Below are 17,449 nucleotides of genomic sequence, written 5' to 3' on the forward strand. Positions count from 1 at the left end.
ATGATATGATATGATATGATATGATATGATATGATATGATATGATATGATATGATATGATATGATATGATATAATGTAATGTAATGTAATGTAATGTAATGTAATGTAATGTAATGTAATGTAATGTAATATAATATAATATAATATAATATAAGTCTTCTAAAAACATAGAGTCAAATCCCTCATCTCTCACCTCGTCCTAGGGACATCACAAACCCCACACAGGAATACCAACCCAAGATATTTGCTGGCATTAACAAGCCTCATTCACCACCAGACATTCAAAGGGCCTTATTTTAACAGGAGAACTCGCTGACCTGAGGTAACTTTTGGAAACCAGGCCAGAAGAAGAATAACAGGGAGAAAGCCAAACCCAAGGAGTCACTGCTCCACTTTCCTTTGCCCTGTTCTCCCCATCCAGCAGGGATGCACAGCTCTGAGCCTCCTGGACAAGCTGCCATCCCAGCCCTGAGCAGAGGACACAATATCACCCTGTGAAAACACAGCAGCTCCTTCTTTCCACTGACACATTCACACCCAATAAACACAATGCCTCAAGGAAGAGGCTTGGATGACAATCCACTTCTAATTCATCCTCCTGCTCTGCTTAGGATTGATTTTCAGCAGCTGTACCTGGAAATACCAGCCAGTAGCAGCCTGCAGGATCCCCCCTTGCTGGTGGTCACCTGGGCCACTGCCGCTCCCACAGAGGACCTGGAGGAATCTGAATATGGCAAGAAACAGCCCCTTTTTTCCCCATATCCACATTTCCCAACCCACTGAGTACACTGCACTACAGGTTTTCACACACTAGATGTCAGCAGAAGTATAAAAATCACTCTGGTGCTCCAGCTTAAACCTGGCAGGGACTTCCATTGGGCCACTAAAACTCACAATCTGACACCAAGAAATCCATTTGCTGCAGCAATAACCAGACTGGGCAAAGGCGGCAGGGAAAACCCACCCAGGGGAGACTTGGTGTCTCTAAATCCTGGATGGAGAAAGCCACAACCATGAACTGCCTCAGCAGAATCCTGAGACACCCAGGGACACCAAAAGAGCATTTATTTTGCACACCCATTTTCTGTGGTGGGGGATCTGCTGCTGGCTCAGGGCCCAGCATTTCTGGCAGAGCTGATTTAACCCCCAGCACTGCTGCCCAGCTTGTCCTGCTGGGGATTATGGAGGAGCCCTGCAGGTATGACCTGCCCCATGCTCCACTGGCAGAACAACAAGCCACAGTATAAAACACCTTTCTACACCAGGAGAAACAGTGCTGTGCTATCAGCTTTTGTATCTTTATGGTTTATGCAGCAATAAACTCAGAGTGCAGCCCTTGCAGCAGAGGGGACTGAATCAGTGTAACAAGCCACCCCACAGCTGTACCTGCTTGTCCTCAGCTGGGCTGTCACCCTCTCCCAGCAGCTTTTACCCACTTTTGGACAGGACCTGGGAGATTTGAGGTCCTATGCTGGCCTCTTTGTAAAAAGCAGGAGAATGGATCACTGAGCCTTGGGAAACTCCCCCACAGCAAAAATTTGCCCCTACAGACTCATCTGTACCTTCACTGCACTCTTGACTTGGGGCCACCTGCCTGCTCTGGCCAGACAGCATCTCAGAGCACATCCCAGAACATCCATGTGGGATTCCCTAACCCAGAGCTGGGTTGCAGCCCAGGGGTCCCCTTCAAGTTACATCAGTGTGTGGAGATGCCCAAGGCTTTGGGGCATTCAAAGTTTTCCTTCCAAACCCCACTCTTACCTGTAGCAGCTGAACCAGCCAAAATGGCATTGCAGCTTTTGGAATACATCATGGGTCACTACTTGCCCCCAAATTCTTCTTCCTGGCTAATGCCCTGGAGATGGATGGGCTCTCAGGGCTCTCCCAGGCAAATTGGTCTCCCCTTTCCCAGGGTCTAAGATTTCAGACTCTCCCCATCCCAGCCCAAGGTGTCTCCCCGTGCACTGACCCTGCAGGACACAGTTCAAAGCCTCCAACAGGAAAAACAGGAAAATCCTCCCTGGCTCTCTCCGTTGACATAGTTTCGGTCTGGTTCTTGGTGTCAAAGGAGGCATTCAGCTCCACCCCGGCCCGAGGGCCCCATGTGCTGCTTGGTCCCTCTCAGCAGATGCCAGGAGGCCCCCGAGGGAGGACACCATGGTGGGGAGCTCCCAACAGGTGCCATAAATTCCTGCCAGAGAAGGTTTGGGGGCACCAATCCTCTGCCTGCTCCAGGAGGTAAATTCCATGTTTAATTGAGGCACGAAGGGGGAAATCTCTGCTCCCCTCTGTGACAGATCAGCGAGGCACTGGAGCCTTTCAGCATCTCCCAGCTGGAGGGAGCAGCAAGAAGCCAGGGAGAGGCTGCAGGGTGTGAGGTTAAACCTTCTGCTGGGTTTTACAGCCAGGAGATGGCGACTCAGCCCACGCAGGGCATGGATAACTGGGAAACACTCAGAGTCCCCAGGGGCAGGCTGGCCTCCTGCCCTGCTGTGTTGATGGGGCCGTGGCAGAGAGGAGAGCACAGGTGCTTGGGCACACACATGGACAGCACAGTCCCAGTGCCACCAGCTCCTGGCTCTGGTGAGGGATAAGGAAGAGCTCAAATGCAGGATCATTCCCTCTGTGCCATGCTGCAGTTAGTGAGATATTCAGAAACTCCTCCTGTGAGAGCTTTGTCACCCTCCAGAGCACCAAGACTGCTCCCATCTCACCTCCTGACTTCCTCACCGACAGCACTTAGCCTCTGTTTATCCCCCCTGCCCAGCCCTAGCCTCAGGCCAAGAGGTGGGGAGCAGATTTCAGTGACATAGCAGGTTCATGGCTCTGCTCATCCCTGGGGTTTTAGCTCCTGCACACAGCTCGGAGCAGGGCAGTGCCCAGGGAAGGGACACAGCCTGTGTGTCACCGCTGGGTCACGTGGAAGGGTGACACACTGGCCAAGCCAGGAGCTGGAAGCAGGCCCAGAGGACACGGGTCTGAGCACCCTGTGAGCCTGGGCTCACACAACACTGACTCCAGTGCTGCCATCCCATTAAAAGGTGTCCCAGTGATAAACCACTGATCCCTTGGTGATCAGGGGCTGTGCCACCCCCACCAGGCACACAGGGGATGAGCAACACCCCCCAGAACCCTGCTGGGGCTCCCCAAACCAAAGCCTCATCCTCCACAGCCTGCTCTAAATGCCATATGAACACCCTCAGGGAGATCTCAGCTCCACTTCCAACCTTTCACCTACAGATTTCCTACAGCTGCTTCACACATGACTTCAGGAAGCAGCTCAGATCTGAGCAGCTCCAGCCTGGTCTGTGCTCACCAGAGGGAGATGCTTGGGACTGGGAGGCAGCCCATCTGCAGAGCAGGGCCTGCCTTTGAAGAACCACCCTCTGACTTTTGGCTTCTCAAAAATGCAACCACAGAAAAGAATTTTTCTCTCCAGGCCTCATCTGGCAGGGTCCTTGCTCTGAGGGCTCAGCTTCCAGCATAAAAGCAAGAAATTCTTCCAGATCTAATGCTGTAACTGCCAGGGTTAGATGTAGCACAGAGCAGGGTCCCCTCTGGGTCTGTCTGACATCACTCATCTCCCCACATGGCACCTCCAGACATTATCCTGACTGCAGTTGCAGAAGATGCTCCAGCTCTCCAACGCCTTTGCATCCATCAGCTCTTTCCCACATCTTCCCACTCCTTACACTGCTGTTTGCTGGCTCTGTCACCAAATTCATCAGCATCACACATGGATGGAGATTTCCTGTGGGTCACACACATCCTATTGTTGACCTCATGCTCAGTCTCCCTGGCCCGGCCCTCAACAGCATCAAAACCCAGTTTCCCAGAGTGTATCCACCTGGGACATCCTGGAATTCACCACATTCACAAGGCCAGCACATCCACAGGTCAGCTGATCTGTTGAATGCATGACCAGACTAAGAGTGCCCAAATCACACCCAGGCCAACGAGGTAAAAACAACATCCCTGTCCTGTACAAGCATCTGAGGCAGATGGCATTTCCCTCCCAGCGGGGGATGAGGAGCACAACACATGCACTGGAGCTTTTTCTCCAGGTCTGATGGCACCCAGAGCCTTGGTGCATTTTTCTCCAGGGCTGATGGCACACAGAGCCATGGTGCATCTCCCAAGCCTAAGTTAGAGCAATGCTGCCATAAATATGCTGCTTTGGAACACTTCAAACAGCCTCTTGCAGATCAAAGCATTTGGGAAAGCAGGGACACACTGATCCCACTACACAATCATGCAGAAGAGGGTCCTGCAGCCCCTTCAACCCCCCTGCCCTGCTGAGAGCTGCTGTCAGCAGCAGTTGGGGTGACAATGTTGTTGAAACAACCCTTTCCCATTCCTCCCCCCAGCCATGGGGTGATGCAGCACTGGCTTCGTGGCTTAATGTGAACCAGCTTTGGTATATATAATGAAATCATAAAAACAGGGGAAATTTCAGAACTGAAGTCTCTCATGCAACTGTACTTTCCCTTTGGCTAAATTGATGTGAATGGTGGACAGACCCTGATTCTCATGGGAACCCATCCATTTGCTGTTTATCTACAATGCAATAAAAATAATATTAAAAATATTCTGTGGAGTAGAAAGAACATGAAAAAAATTTGACACCTGATGCTGTTCTTCTCCCTTGTCTGAAATCCAATAGCTGAGCTCTGGGAACAGGCATGTCCATGCCACAACAGCTCAGACACTCCCAGACCTTGTCTTGAACAGAAACTGGGAGGAAATTATCCTTCCAGAGGTCTGAAATGCTTTTGTGAAGTTTCTGAAGCAGCAGGTATGCTCTGCCATCTCACCCTGGGACCACAGCCCACAGCTCTGTTCCACCCTCCTGCAGTGGGAAGAATAGATGAAAATATCAAAACCCACAAGGCATTAAGGCATTGTGTTAAAAGGCAGCATTATAAAAACTTAAATGCTGCAGGAAAGCCTAATTTTGTAACGTTCAAACCTCTCCAAACTACATAAAAGAGGGAAAGATGTCATAAATACTGAACCCAAGTGCCAGAGGGACGGGACAGTGCTGGAGCTCCAGTCATGCCCCAAGACATGCTGTACCCTTCAACACAGACATGTTGGGGATGGTTTGCTGAAGAAGTTTTGAATTAAGACTGCTGGGGAGCAAAGCAGCAGGCTTGGGAATCTCTGCAAATCAAAGGTGGAGAGGAGGAGAGGTGATAGTTCCTCCTGGCACTGAGCCTTGGGTTCAGGTCTGGACTACACTGGGCACTGCCTGGCTGGGCAGCACCTTTGCTGTTACAAAGTGAAGCTTTTCAGTCATCATTCACTTTTACTCCTTTTTACAAGTTTTAGTAACACTCCCATAAACAGGTTTTTAATGCAATCCATTTTCTCAGACACACTGCATGTTAAAGATTAGCAGAGGCTTTTTATGGCAGGTAATAAAGAACTCTGATGTCAAATATTTTAACAAGGCAAGTGCTCCATGGGAAAAGCCCAAGGGGCTCCAAATGCACTTCTGCTCTTCAGCCTCTGTCAGGGAGAGGGCAAAGACACTGAGATTTTTCTGGGAAAATGCCTTAGATTTTATCTAATTTTTGGAAAAGAACAAAGTGCCTCCAACCACACCACTGAACTCAAGAGCTTCCCAGGCAGGCATTTCCTGCACTCCATCCAGAGCCTGCTGTTTCCCCCTCAGCATCTTCATGGATTTGTTCAAGGGAGACTCTGCCTTAAGAAAAGAGTGAATTTAGGGTTATCTTTTGTAAGCTGCAGTTTATCCTCTCCAACACATCCACCCAGAGCTGCCTGCAGCCATGGTCTGCTATGCACACCACAGGGATGAGCCCACAAGGGGTTTTCTATCCCAAGTGATGCTGCGGCTGGAGGCATTGCATTCAGAATTCATAGAATTTACAGAATTCACAGAATCACTGGGTTGGAAGAGAAGACCTCCAAGACCATCAAGTCCAACCCAGTTCTAACACCTCAACTAAACCCTGGCACCCAGTGCCACATCCAGGCTTTGTTAAACACACCCAGGGATGGGGACTCCACCACCTCCCTGGGCAGCCATTCCAGAACTTTATCACCCTTTCTGTAAAAATATTTTTCCTAATATCCAACCTATATTTCCCTTGGCACAGCTTGAGACTGTGTGCTCTGGTTGTGTCAGTGCTGCCTGGAGAAAGAGCCCAACCCCAGCTGAGCACAGGAACCTTTCAGGGAGCTGTAGAGCTCCCTGAAAACCCCTTAAAGTCTCCTTTCTCCAGGCTATCCCTTGGCTGCAGCCAGTGGGGAGGAGGAGGTGGTGAACACCAGCACATCATCGCAGCACCCTCCCAACCCACAGCAGTAAAAGTGTCATTTGCCAGGGCATGGGGTGACACCTGTGCAAATGGTGAGCCTTGTGGGAATCCATAAAATCAGAGAGTTTTGGGAATGCTGCAAAAGGCAGGCCTCAGAGACAGTAGAACTGTGGTTAGAGCTAAGCAGTAGCCATAAGATTTGCCAGCAGAAAAATTATGTAAGAAGTAGAAAAGTAAGGACAAATAGAACAATGCTCTGTGTATTAACCCTTGTCTAGAATAACTCCCTAAGCTGCAGAAAAGTTTATCTAGTGAGATATTAGGGAGTTCTAAGCTTAATAATGGAGCTCTGTGCATTGTGTTTTAAGGCTTACAAGTAGGTATTGTATTTGAAATAAGCAAGCATTGTTTTAACTGAAGGTACCTCTGCTTATAGTGGTTGGATAGAACTACTGTTAATGTGCTTTTGCTTTGTGTGATTGGTCAAAAAACTTATAAAGCAAGTTGTTATATTAAGTTCTGTGTCTGCTACCTGGGATGTGAGCTGATGGCATCTTCCCATTGTCATAGCCATGGAATGAGACTGATGCTGGAAAATAAACCAGCTCAAGGCACGTTCCCAGCAGTCCTGTCCCATTGGTGATTTGTACAGAGACCCCAGCCAGCAATAAGCCCCTGCTGCTGTTGGGTCAGAGCATGTTGGGGTTTCTGATCAGATCTCAGAGAAGCAGGGCTTGGCAGATCTGCTCGCTGCTCTCCACAGCCTCAGCGTCTCCCTCCTTTCTCTGCTTTTCTTGCCCAGATCCCTGATGGGTACCACGAACATCCCCCAGTGCTGAGCACCCGTTTGGATTTACCGAGGATAAACCCGGCCACCCCAAAAGCTCAGGATGGGCTCTCCCTTCTGAGCACCCGTTTGGATTTACCGAGGATAAACCCGGCCATCCCAAAAGCTCGGGATGGGCTCTCCCTGCTGAGCACCCGTTTGGATTTACCGAGGATAAACCCGGCCAACCCAAAAGCTCGGGATGGGCTCTCCCTGCTGAGCACCCGTTTGGATTTACCGAGGATAAAGCCGGCCAACCCAAAAGCTCGGGATGGGCTCTCCGCCCACACACAGGATTAGGTTTCCACCCCTCAGCTCGCGTTCGGAGGGGGCCGCAGCCTGAGAAACGAGCAAGGGTCGCACACACACGAAAACAGCCCACGCAGTCCCTGCAGCAGCTGCCAAATTTATCACTGCCCACAGAGGGAAGAGGGAAGAGCCTCGTGCCGTTCTCCAGACACTTTTTCCCGTTCTCCAGACACTTTTTCCCGTTCCCTTTCCCCCGTCTCCCCACACGCCGCCCCTGCTGGCCCAGGCCGGGGCCTGCCCGGCCTCAGCCTTGAGGGCTCTGCACCGGCACCGGGGAAGCCCTGCACACGAGGAGATGTGTCTGCAAATAAAACAGCTTTGAATGTTACAAAATTAGGCTTTCCTGCAGCATTTAAGTTTTTATAATGCTGCCTTTTAACACAATGCCTTAATGCCTTGTGGGTTTTGATATTTTCATCTATTCTTCCCACTGCAGGAGGGTGGAACAGAGCTGTGGGCTGTGGTCCCAGGGTGAGATGGCAGAGCCATGCCTGCTGCTTCAAGAACCTCCTAAAAAACATTTCAGACCTCTGGAAGGATAATTTCCTCCCAGTTTCTGTTCAAGACAAGGTCTGGGAGTGTCGTGGCATGGACATGCCTGTTCCCAGAGCTCAGCTATTGGATTTCAGACAAGGGAGAAGAGCAGCATCGGGTGTCAAATTTTTTTTCTGCTCTTTCTACTCCACAGAATATTTTTAATATTATTTTTATGCTCCTGACGTTGCCTGCAAAGCCATGGGGCCATAGAATCAGGATAGAAAAGATCTCCAAGGTCACCAGCCTAGAGCTGCAGAAGCCCCACTGCAGCAGCACAGGACCCTCAGTGCCCTCCTGCCTCCTCCCATCCCTGCTGAAATGAGCAGAGCTGTTTCTTCACTTTCCCATGACTGGATTCCCCTGAAAACAGCAGAAAACACTCCTGCTGATGGTAATTAATCTGACAAGAAGTCAGGAGACACAGATTAAATGTCTCATATCACTGGGGATCGCAGATAATTGTAAGGATAGGCTGTGTTACAGAACTGGCAGTCAGTCTCAGCATGCATTTAGAGATCAGAGACAGACAGACAGCCTGTACCTGGGGACTCACCACAGCCTCAGAGCTGATTCCCCATCCTGCTGGGATGGCAGGCAGAGCCCAGCACAGCTACCCTGGGGGACTGTGGGGACATAGGCACACTCCTGGGGAGGGGAAAAAACTACTGAGATAGCAGAGAACTTGACCAAAGGTGTGTAGAGTTCACCATGAGCCAGGGCAGTGGAGATGCTGTCCCACTCCTGGCCCTCTAGCATTACTTTCTCCTCTAAAACTCAGCACAGGAAAGAGGACAGGAAACTCCCAGAGAGAGTTAGAGCCCCAACATTGACCAGAGCTGAGAGCTGAGCACAAAGCAGTTTCCCTCTCTGCATACAGACTTCACAGGGTGTTGCAAGATCCCACCTAAAATCAGAGTGAACTGCCTTCTCCTCATAGACAAATCCACCACTGGTCCCACCATCCTGAGCGGGGCCAAGCAGAGATGGCATCAGGACCCAGCATGCCCAGCCACAAGCTGAGCAGGCGCGTGGAATTTCCCCAGAAGCTCTTTTCCAGGCTGGCCAGTAGATGGGGATGGAAGAGCAGCCAAGGTCTGAGCCATGGGCAACCGTGTTCCTCCAGCCTGGCTGTGTCCTGATGGCTGACAGGGCTCAGGGGGCACTGGTGGCCATGCGCAGGGTCAGACAGGGATGGCATGACTTGGAAGCAGAAGAAACACCCCAGAGTTTAAGTATCATCCCTAGGGCAGCCAGATTAGGAATAAACCCTAAAATAACTCCACCAGCTGTCCCTGGGGTCTGCCTGTCCCCCATAATCCAGGGTAGAGAGATCTGTCCTCACCATGGATGTCCCCATTGCCTGATGGGGAAATTAAAGAGCACCAGAGAGCAGATCCAGGTCCAGGTGCCAGCAGCACCACTGCAGTGAAACTATGACCAAGTGCAGCTCCTGGCAGGAAAGAGAGCCCTGAGAGTCCTTCACATGCCCCTGCTTGTCTGTACCTGCACGCTGGAACCTTCTGAGAGCACCCAGCACCCAGATCTGTGTTCAGCCAAGACATTGCATGGAGGGAAAACTTGCAAACCCCAGAAAGAACCCAGAGGCACAGAGAAAACTCCTTCAGCTGAAGCAGCTCTGCCCCCCAGTCCAGGTGTGCTGGATTCCTCCTGGTTTGCCCCATTCAGGATTTTCCCAGTGAACCAGAAGAAATGACAGGACACTCTCCAGTACAGCAAAGGAACCTGTGGGTTTCTGTGGGCTGCTGGTGCTTTTGGACGCAGCACTGGTGCAGAAGGGTTTCCCCCACTGGAGTTGGGCTGTCAGAGCCCAGAGCTGCCTGCTTTCACCCTCCAAAATAAAGAAACAGGAGCAAACAATAAGCCACACTCAGTGCCCTGCCCCTGAGCTTTGCCGTGTCAGGAGCCGTCATTATGTCGATGTGTAATTATACCATTAATTACTGACCATAAAGCTCTAAAGAAAACAGACCTGAAATGAATCTAGTGCTGGAGCAAAGTCCTGAGAGATAACTCTGTGGCTGCTAAGGTGATGGAGACTGAGCTTCAATTTCTAAACCAAAATTGAATTTGCAATTAGCTTGCCTTGTTGCTTAAATCCACCCAAAGACCTTCCTGCATTTATACCAAGAAGGGATGTCTCTGAACTGCCATCAAACCACAGAGGTTTACAAAAGCCAACTGGAGCAGAGCAGAGGGAGCAGAATCCCAAACGTCTCCTTGGGCTGAGCAAGGCTCTTGTTTGATTTTGGATTTGCTGCACACTCAATGTACATCTCTGAGCAAGCCACTTAATCTGACCCTGGCCCAAAGTTTAGCTGTCTGTCAAATGTTAGAAAAGAGCTTTGTCTCCCTCACAAGGACTCAGAGGTTTAATTACTGGCTGTGCCAAGATGCCCTTAGGTGGAAGCTGCAATGCAAATGTAAAGTATCATTATTAGAGCTTAGCAAATAACTCAAATGTTTTTCTGCAGCAACTCCCTCGAAAAGAAATTAGATTCCTTTCTGGTGTGTTTGGGCGTTTTTCCAGGCTCTCTTGTTGTGACACTCATGAGCAAGCGGAGAACTAAGAATATGAAGGTAATTCACCAAAAGTCAATGCCCAGCCCCTAAACCTGAGCCTTTGCACGGAGCCTCGCTCCTGCCACAGCCACTGTGTGTGCCCAAACCTGGCACCAAGGGAGGCTGGGCATGGGGCAGGGGGGCCATCAGCTGCCTGTGGACACATCCAGCCCATCCAAACAGCCCAGGGACCCTTGGGGATGTGCAGACATCAGCCACAGCCTTCTGTGCTGTCTCCTGGGGGTGGCTCCCAGCCTGGCACTCTCAGGGCCTTGCTGAGCCAGGGGAGCATCAAAGATGAGAGAGATAAGGGAGAGAGGCTCTGCTGAAAACAGGGAGCCACACATCCCTATCAGCTCATGCAATGCAAATCCTTTGGTTTGAGCCTTTTGGTGCTGACCTCTGACAAGTCTGGGACATAGATTTGCATCATAAATTCTTTGGGATGGCAGTTCTCTGGGGCTGGGCAGTTGCTGTAAAGCTCCAGGAGTTTATGAGGATCTGACAAAACCTGCCAGCTCCTGCTGTAATCACTCAGGACCTTCCTCAGCAGCGTGTGCTGGACTGTGGCCACTGAGTCCCAGAGCAGGGGTGCACAGGAACATCACCACAGCCTCGTGTGAGTGGGAACAGTACAGAGGAACATTTTCAATTAGCTTTACAGAAAACATTTGCCTGAAACTGGATGCTGTGTGAAACTCCTGAACTCTCCTTTTTCTTTCAGGGCTGGGGGTGAAGCAAGGGAGGGATGGGGGGAATTGGAAGAGCTTTTTATTTATTCAGATCAGAGTTGCACTGCTTTGGAGCTGTGTGGTTTGGCCAGGCAGAGCCAGAGTAGGATAAAGGGGCTCCTGCTGTGCTCCACACCCAGGCTGCTCCAAGGGACTGGACCAGGACATGAAAGCAGAATGCCCAGTGCCCATGGAGGAGCCAGCCTGCAGGCAGCCCTCAGGCTCAGCCACACGGTGCCCGCATGACACAGGATCACAGAATGGTTTGGGTTGGAAGGAACCTTAAAGATCATCTTCTTCCAACTCCCTGCCATGGACAGGGACACCTTCCATTGGCCCAGGGTGCTCCAAGTTCCATCCAGCCTGGTCTTGAACGCTTCCAAGGATGGGGCAGCCACAGCTTCTCTGGGCAACCTGTGCCCGGGCCTCCCCACCCTCATGGGGAAGAATTTCTTCCCAATATCCCATCTAACCCTGCCCTCTGTCAGTTTGAAGTCATTCCCCTTTGTCCTGTCCTTCCATCCCTTGTCCAAAGTCCTTCTCCAGCTCTCCTGGAGCTCCTTTAGCACCTTAGGTCTCTCTGGAGCCTTCTCTTCTCCAGGCTGAATACCCCCAGCTCTCCCAGCCCTGTCTCCAGAGCAGAGGTGCTCCAGTTCCCCGTGTCATGCCTGGGCCACCACCCTGACAATGTCCCCTGCTAGGGGTTGGTGCTGAGGCAAAAAAGTGCAGCAGGAGAAGGGCAGCTGGACCTGCCAAGTATCCCAACATTTGCTTCTTACCTTGAGGCTAAACCTGCGCCGCCTAAAGCCTCCCACTGGCTCTGCTGAACATGTCCTTGGTGCCAGTGGGTCAGCCCACCCTCAGCTCCAATTCTGGGACAGTGTGGCCAGACAAGGATGCTCTGCCTGGCTTTGCCCCCATGCACAGCTGCCCCTCACCCCCTAAGCCCCGATTCCAGCACACACTGTGATATGATTTATTCCATCTAATTTTCTCCTTCCCTCTGTGGCTGAGTTCTTCAGGGCTCCATGGCCTCTCCAGCCCACTGTGCTGCCAGCACAGTCTTTTGTTTCAGTGCTTGCCTCTCCCAACAGCCCCATTTGCTCCTGTTCTCCCCAAAAGCACCAGCAGCAGCCCCAGTGCTGAGAGCAGCATTACTGGAACCAGCCAGGGCAACAGCACAGCAAACTGAGCTCCTGTCCCACCGTGAACTCCTCTGAGGTTTCTTTGTTTGTGTTTTGACTTGAAACAGCAACAATTAGGAAAACAGCAAGAGCTTTTATTTAATTTGTTTTTCCTCCTTGGTTGGGCGTTTCCTCCCCAGACATCACCCTGCAAAGGTGCCTCAGCCTCCTCATGGCGCTGGAGGTTCCAAAACATTCACAGCTGTCATTGCAGAGCAGAAATTCTGCTGAGGAGAGGTTAACACGGGGTTTGTTCATCTGCAGCTCACAACTGTGGCTGCATCATTTGGAACTCCTTGGGTGTGACTTTTCAGCAGTACTGGCCTTCCATCCTCTTGCTGAGAGCTCTGCACTCCACTTTTCTCTTTGGTGTTCCCAGTGAGTACCTGTCCTCTGCCTGCAGATGTCCGGGTGGCTGTGTGCCCCATGCCTGCACTCCCAGCTGAGCCACAGCTTCTACAAATCCCTCATGGCGGAGGCATGTGGTTTTTAAAAACCTGTATCTGCCATGCAGACTGTGACAATCTGAAAAATAAGAGAATTTGTAATTAAAGAAACCCGTTGCAAATTACTTAACAGCACAAGCTGATGTCAAGGCCAAGGCTGTTAACAGACTGAAGCCATTCAGCCAAGCCACACTCAAGCCATGACAAGTCAAAAAACTGAAGTTAATAAAATATCCTTGAAGTGAAATGTAGGTCATGGTACTTGATCTGCATATTTATAAAAGCTGAGCCTAATCCAGCCAAACTTTCCAGAATAAAGATCCTCTTTGATCCTGCCTGTGCCTCCTCAGGGAATATCAGTTTTCCTTCAGCAAAGTTAGATGGGATTAAGAGTCACCTCAGAAGGAGCAAGATCTGCACAGGGTGGGGAAGTGATGGAGAGATGTCCCTGGAAGATGAGAGGTCTTGAGCTGGCACCACAGGAAAGTTCCTGGGCACACTCTGGGCACACATTAGCAGCACTTCAGGCAGCCAAACTTCACATTCTCCTGGCTGAGGTCTGGGCTAGTGCATCACCTGCTAATCCAGCATTAAATTCCATCATCAGCTGAAGCAGAAGGAGTCTCTCTGCCTCCAGGGCCCAGCTCAGTACATTGAGTCCAGCCTAGAGCCTCATGGCAAAACATTCTCTTGGCAGCTCATTTATCCAGCACTGGATGATGACACTTCTGTAGACAACCTCAACCTCAAAGAGGGAGCTGGGGGTGCTCAGCCTGGAGAAAGGGAGACTGAGGGGTGCCCTCATAACTCTCTACAACTCCCTGAAAGGTTCCTGTGCTCAGCTGGGGCTGGGCTCTTTCTCCAGCAGCACTGACACAACCAGAGCACACAGCCTCAAGCTGCACCAAGGGAAGTACAGGTTGGATATTAGGAATAAGATCTTTACAGAAAGGGTGATAAAGTTCTGGAATGGCTGCCCAGGGAGGTGGTGGAGTCCCCATCCCTGGGTGTGTTTAACAAAGCCTGGATGTGGCACTGGGTGCCAGGGTTGAGTTGAGGTGTTGGGTTGGACTCGATGATCTTTGAGGTCTCTTCCAACCCAGTGATTCTGGGAATTCTGTGAATTCTGTGAATGCCCCTCCCACCACCAACAGTGAAAATGATGGTGAGGATCATGCCCAGGACTTCACACCAGATGGATCCTGCAGGTGGAGGTGACCACCTCCTGGAGCACATTATCCCCTGCTCCAACTATGCTCGTGCAGTGCCACAAGGCTCCATTTCCACAATAAACACACTGGGGAAGGCAGCCCCCAGACAATGTGCCGTGTGCCTCCTCCCCTGAGAGCCCTGAGGAGGGACACAGGTGCAGAACCCCATTCCACAGCCCCTGGGTGGCTCTAAACCCTGCAGGTTGTAGGCAAGCTCCCTCCTAGCAAGGCAAGGATTTAGCACAGGGGTGTGTCTCAGGAGAGGAGATTAACAGCTTCACCCCAGCTGAAGGTTTGGGGGAAGGAAAAGTCTTTGACATGTCAGCTCTTGGCAGTATAAGATGCTTCTCTGCAGTACCAGGGGCTGAGAGTTTCTCTGTGTGATTGCAGATATAAATACTTGTGCAAACACAAGGGAAACCACCGATACTATTCACCCCAAAATTGCCCAGGAAGTGGCTCCAGAGATTATCATCTTCACTACAGAGCAGCAGGAAAAGATGGTTTCAGGCCAACAGGACCAGTGGTCTCAATGTGTTGAGGAGTGAAAATTCTGAGAATCATTGTGATAAAACCAATGTTATAAAAAACCTCTCGCCTGGACTGGGTCCTGCAGAGTTCTGGGAGAACCGAAGCAGTGCTACCAAGCCAGGCCCAGCTTCCCAGTTTGGCCAGTGCACATCCCCAGTCTGAGCTGGTGTGACATCACCACCCCCTTGCTGCTGCCAGCAACCCAGACTCCAGTCCTTGCTCTGTCCTACAAGAGCCCAGTCACACGTGTGGGTCACAACCCACTTCCATCCTAGGTCACAGGGGACATCTTGCTGTAGCAAACACCATCCCAGAGTCTGTGCAGCCCTGCAAGTAAGGGCGGCCAGCAGGATTCAGCCTTTGGCTCTCCTCCTGACTTTGAAATCCCTCCCTCATCATCCAGCATCCCTGTGTGAGTCACTGCCCGCATGCAGGATGATGAAAACAATCCTTCATCCCCCTGGCTGTGCTTTGCTCTCTGGAGACAGCAAGTTGCATGCTGTCACCATAAAAATATGACAGTTTCTCTCTCTCCTGGCTGCAGAGAGAACCAAAGTGGACAAACACCACTGAGGCTCAGAAATCAGGAGGTAAATCCCAGGTGATGAGCACACACCATCCAGCAGGCACAGCTGTGCTTGCAGCAGGAGGGTATCCACGGGCTGGCCGAATTTCTGCACAGCAGTACAGCATCAAGTCTATTCTCTTCACTCTGATCTCTCCCATCCCCCTCTCTCTGCTTCCATTCTCTATTTTAATATATTATCTATTTAAATATATTAAAGCATGAGCTTTACCCTCCCTCTAAGCCACACCCATCTCTTGGTCCCTGCTCAAACCTGGTGCTGGCACATTTCAGAACAAAACGTCAGCTCCAGCTCTGCTCACCACAGAGACAGGAGTCACAGGGTGCTGCAAAGAGAGAATCAGAGCTCCCACCTCCCCACAAGTGGCCAGAGACTCTGCTGATCCAGAGCCACCGGGGCAGGAAGGAGTTTGGGGTGGTGGAACCATCCACCCAAGGCTCAGGGCACCGGGCACCAGTGCCAGCTGCTGGCAGGACACCTGCCAGGCAGAACCTGGCTCCAGCCAGGTCTTGTCCAGCCTAGGGACACTGCAGCCACCTCCTCGTCCTCAGAGATGAGGCTGAGATGCTTGGAGAGCATTGCAAGGACAGGGAAGAGCAGCTCAGCCTCACTGCCCAGCATTCTGCAGGGATAAGCCAAGGCACACATGGAGCTTCTCCACACTACACAGGACTTTCAGCAGGCTCAAGTTTGGGTCTGTAGCCAGAAAGGAAAGCAGGAGTTTGTCTGTAGTTACACAAGAAGTTTGTGCAGAGGAAACAAGCCCAATTTTTCCAAGTCCTTGATTCTCCCCCCAATAAGGGGATGCACAGCACTTCCTCTGGAAGCCACAGAGATCCTGGAGGCGGGAGGTGCCAGGTCTCTCCTTCTGAGGTCAAGGAAATGCCGGAGGCAAGCAATGCCTCCCCCTGCTTTCCCAGCTCTCCTCACAGAGCACAGGGAGCCGTGGGCAGGGGGCTGCCCCACTGCACCCCAGGGTCCTGCAGAGCCCATCCTGAGTCATGGAGCACTCCAGCCCCAGCACATTATATCAGGATGAATCACTCAATGACCTCTGCCTTCCACAGTGTTCGGTTTCTAATTTTATGGGCTGTATCAGCAGGGTTATTGAATCCAGATGTCTGCAAAATGCAACTGCAGCACACTGAAAGCCGCAAGGAAAGGCGTTGGTGGCAAGGACTGGAGCATGTGGTTCATTTTTCATAAGCAAACCCTGGCTTAGGAGGGAGAGGAAGGCACCTCCTGTCCCCTGCCTGCTCAGGGCTCTGCAGGAGCAAGGGATTTCCATAGGACATCTCACATTTCCCTCGCTAACCTATCCTTGCACTCCCTTCTCCTGAAAGCATCTGTTCCCTCAGGCAGCAGAACACAGACACAGCAGGCCCAGGTGGGTCCCATCTGAGGAGCTTTGGGAGATGCTGCAGAAACGTGGCTCCTGTGGAGCCTCTGTGCCTTGGCAAGGACATGGTGCCGCCATGGCATGAGCGCTGGACTGGAGCAGAGCTTCAGCTTTCCCAAAGTGACCTCCCAAGCACAGATCCCTCATGGCAAAAGCCAGCCAGGGGCAGCAACACCTGACAGCTGCCTGTGATGGGCATCTGGTTTGCATAGAGCACAGCTGGCTCTAAGACAACACCACTGCCTTTGTCCCTCCAAGGAGAGAAGTAACGAAAAGAGAAAAGAAATATCCAGACCTTGCCTAAACATCAAAGAGAAGCCTGTGGAGTGACCTGCCTGCAATGGGGCCACAGGAACCCACAGCACTGCCTTACCACGTGGGTGGCTCCTGAGAATTGACACAATGTGGAATCAGAGGCACCAGGGGATGGAAAGGATTATTTATTTATTTATTTGATGTTTTTAAAGATATTCCTGCCCCTTGCCTTCCCTGCTCTGACATGGCAGAGCTGTCCAGGCTGGGGATTCCCAAAGCTGTGTGTGCATGCACGTCCCCTAAGGGATGGTGCCCAGCCCCCTCCATCACCAGCAGCTTTCTGCAGCCCCTGATCCTTGGTGTGACAATGAGCAAGGCTGTGTGCAGGACCCAAACAAACAGCAACAGGTCATAACCCAAATAACTGTACTTTCTACTACAGTGACTCCAAACAAACCATTCCTTCCCAGGTTTTAGTTCACCTGACATCGTGCACTGACGTCTTTTCACCTTCAGGAGAAGCACTGGCCTCCAGGTGGAAGATTTCTAGTGGTGACTTGCTTCAT

This window comes from Geospiza fortis, unplaced genomic scaffold, assembly GCF_000277835.1.
Source record: "Geospiza fortis unplaced genomic scaffold, GeoFor_1.0 scaffold244, whole genome shotgun sequence".
Lineage (NCBI taxonomy): Eukaryota > Metazoa > Chordata > Aves > Passeriformes > Thraupidae > Geospiza > Geospiza fortis.